The sequence below is a fragment of the Nomascus leucogenys genome, chromosome 17 (assembly GCF_006542625.1).
Source record: "Nomascus leucogenys isolate Asia chromosome 17, Asia_NLE_v1, whole genome shotgun sequence".
In the NCBI taxonomy this organism is placed as follows: Eukaryota; Metazoa; Chordata; class Mammalia; order Primates; family Hylobatidae; genus Nomascus; species Nomascus leucogenys.
Window position 1 is genome coordinate 48,254,280 of NC_044397.1, and position 3,394 is coordinate 48,257,673.

Genomic DNA, 3,394 nt, shown 5'->3' on the forward strand with positions numbered 1-3,394 from the left:
TTTTGCAGTTAGGGAAACAACTACTGAAATTATGTATGAATGAAAAAAACTGTACTTTCTGCATAATGAGATAATTTTGGAGACAGTTGATAAAAACTGTACATCCAGCCGGGCACGGTGGCTCATGCCTGTAATCCAAGCACTTTTCAAGGCCGAGGCAGGTGGATCACGAGGTCAGAAGTTCAAGACCAGCCTGGCCAACATGGTGAAACACCGTCTCTACTAAAAATACAAAAATAAAATTACCCAGGCGTGGTGGCACGCGCCTGCAATCCTAGCTACTCCGGAGGCTGAGGCAGGAGAATTGCTTAATCCGGGAGGTGGAGGTTGCAGTGAAGCAAGATTGCACCACTGCACTCCAGCCTGGGCAACAGAGCAAGGCTCCGTCTCAGGAAAAAAAAAAAAAAGAAATACATCCTTTTTATTGTTAAGTCATAAAGAGGTTTCAAAATTAAAAGCAAAAACTACCGGGTAAGACTTAACAAAACTACTAGGAGTGGCAAAGAAGGTGAAAATGGGACCTAGGTGCAGGGCAATATGAATTAACGTGGGAAAGACAAGGACAATGAGCATGTGCTGAAGATACTAGAGGAGAATATCTGGTAAAAAATTTGATCTTAGAGAAGCACCTAAGTAAACAAATACTGGGATGAGATTTCTAACCCCCACTGTGTGCTTAAGAGTCATTTTTGCCATTGGCACTGTCTCTGTCATCCTCTCCTTCCTCAGCCTCTTTTTCATCCTTGGTCAACTCCAGCTGGCCATCCCCCACCTTCATTATCATCATCATCCAGTAGATCCCCCTCCTCAGCAGAGTCATCTATACCCCCCGAGACTTCACATTAATCTCATTTTTCTTCACTGAGCTCCTGCTCTGTTCTTCTTCTCACTTATCGTTCTTCATCTCTACTGCTTGTTTGCTCTGTTCCTTTTAAATTTTTCCAGGTTTTCCAGGGGTGAATCCACTTTTTGTTTTATCTGGGTCAGTTCCTTCTTAATGGCCTAAAGGTCATCTCCTTTCAACTTTCCAGACTTGGAAGATCCCTGCTGTCCACTCTTAGAACTGAAGCCACTTTTGCCCCTTCATGAGGTGTTTTCTGATACATGCTGACGTTTCGAGGGCACTACAGCCTAAGCAATAGGAGGAGGAGGAGGAAAATGTGCTGGGCAACTGTACATCCTTTCACAATAATCCCGTTGAAAGTCATAGTCCAAGTCAAAAGAGGAGCTGAATAGAGGCGATGGAGAAGGGTGTTCTGTTACTGACCCATACATCGCTGCAGATCATTTCACACCTGCTTCTCCTCCGTTCACTTTTGGCTCTGCAGCCAGGTTAATATCTAAAACCTGGCCAGCAATTGTTCTGCCCTTCTCTCTTCTACAGCAGCCAGGGCATTTCTCTCATTCACCTATTGAACAAAGGCAAAGCCCTTATGAACAGAGCAACCCACAATTTTGCTGTACGTCGAAAAGATTGCCTCCACATCAGACTTCTTGACCACAAGAGTGTTGAGATTTCCAGTGAACACATGGGAATTCATGGAGCGAGGATCTCTTCTGTTGGTAACATTGCTGGCCATTGTGTTTGATAAGGTTTCCACAAAGCCAAAAACAGGAGGAAGGAGAGAGAAAAGATTCGATTCTGAGTCTCCTACTCCCAGGTTCTACGTGGAGAAGCCAACTTCTGCTCAAGGTCAGCAACGTGGCCACAACCGCTCAGTCTTCGTCTCTTCACAAAATCAGACCCATTACTTCTGACCAACATCTCCTCCACTCCCAGCCCCAGACAATCATCATTCTACTCTATGCTTCTATGAGTTTAAATCTTTTTATACTCTACATAGAAATGATATTATGAAAGTTTTTTTCTGTGCCGTCTTATTTAGCATCATGTCCTCCAGGTTCATCAATGTTGTTGCAAATAACAAGAGTTTTTTTTTTTTTCCATAGGGCTGAGTAGCATTCCATTGTGTAAATATACCACATTTTCTTTATTCATTCACCTGTTGATGGACACTTAAGTTGCTTCCATACCTTAGATATTGTGAGTAATCCGTTTCCTTCCTTTTCTCTCATTTGTTTTTATATCTTTTTTCCTTTTTTTTATAGCCAGGAGTATTTTATTTTTAAAATATAAATTATGAATGTTAAATGCCTTTATTTGAGCTTCATTTGAGTCATTAGCTGTGTTCCCAGGGGAAATTATTTTACATCCTTGGTATAAGAATTAAAGAAAGAGGAGAGAAACACGAAGGGTGGCTTGACAGTCAACAGGGACAGGTTTATTTTGAATAAACCTAGAGGGGCAGCTGGCCAAGTTAGGTCAGAGCCACACTCTTTTACAGACCAAAAATTTTTAAGGATTCAGGGTGGGAGAGTTTATCGGAGGCTTGGACTGCTTCTGTGTCTCTTTGTTGTGCTTATCTGGGAGGGAGAGTTGTGTGTCTGTTCCCATACATCTTTCTGCAGCTGCAGGCATAGCCTCCCAGTCTGCTTTTAGCTTCCCAATCTTAGTGCACCCGAAGGGAAAAGAATGTGCTTATTAAGGCCCACTGTTTTACTGGGGCCCATTGTATGAGGGTGAAGATTGGCAGTTACTCAAGAGACTTTCCCTCCACCTCCCTCTGTGCCCGAGCTGGCTGTTTTTTTTTGTTTGTTTTTTTGTTTTGTTTTGTTTTTTTGAGATGGAGTCTTGCTGTGTCACCCAGGCTGGAGTGCAATGGCGTGGTCTCCACTCACTGCAACCTCCACCTCCTTGGTTCAAGCAATTCCCCTGCCTCAGCCTCCCGAGCAGGCGCGTGTACCACACCCAGTTAATTTTTTGTGTTTTTGGTAGAGATAGGGTTTCGCTATGATGGCCAGGCTGGTCTCGAACTCCTGACCTCGTGATCCGCCCACCTCGGCCTCCCAAAGTGTTGGGATTACAGGCGTGAGCCACCATGCCCACCCTGAGCTGTCTTACCTGTATTTTACTGTCTGCTCTTTCTGGCTGCTTGTAGTTAGAAGAGAAGTGATTTCCTTGAAATGCATGAGGCTAGAAAGGGAGCTAAGAACTTAAAGTGGCAGTGTTTGTCTGAGTTGACGGTGCTCCTGCTCTATCACTTGGAGCTTCAATCTTCATTATTAATAAAAAATACTATTTCCCCCAGGGCTGTTTTAATTCATACATGGTAGCTATAAGTATTTTTCACTGAAAGCCTTGTCTGAATATAGTACAGTAAATATTTAAAAATAAGAACAAAATCATTTATGTTTCAAAGATCCTTTATTATAGTTTAGTGAGTATATTTTGTCATATTTAATGTATTTATTCTTTCCAAAAAATGCCAAAATAAAAATGTTATTATTTTTTCTGGAATAACAGACTAAGAGTTTCTACATTGTGACTTTGCTA

General features: G+C 42.3%; 1 pseudogene; it reads right to left on the reverse strand.

Moving 5' to 3' along the window:
• Nucleotides 1-378: 378 nt before the first annotated feature.
• LOC100605629 lies at nucleotides 379-1,938 on the reverse strand (annotated as a pseudogene).
• Between the last annotated feature and the right edge of the window lie 1,456 nt (nucleotides 1,939-3,394).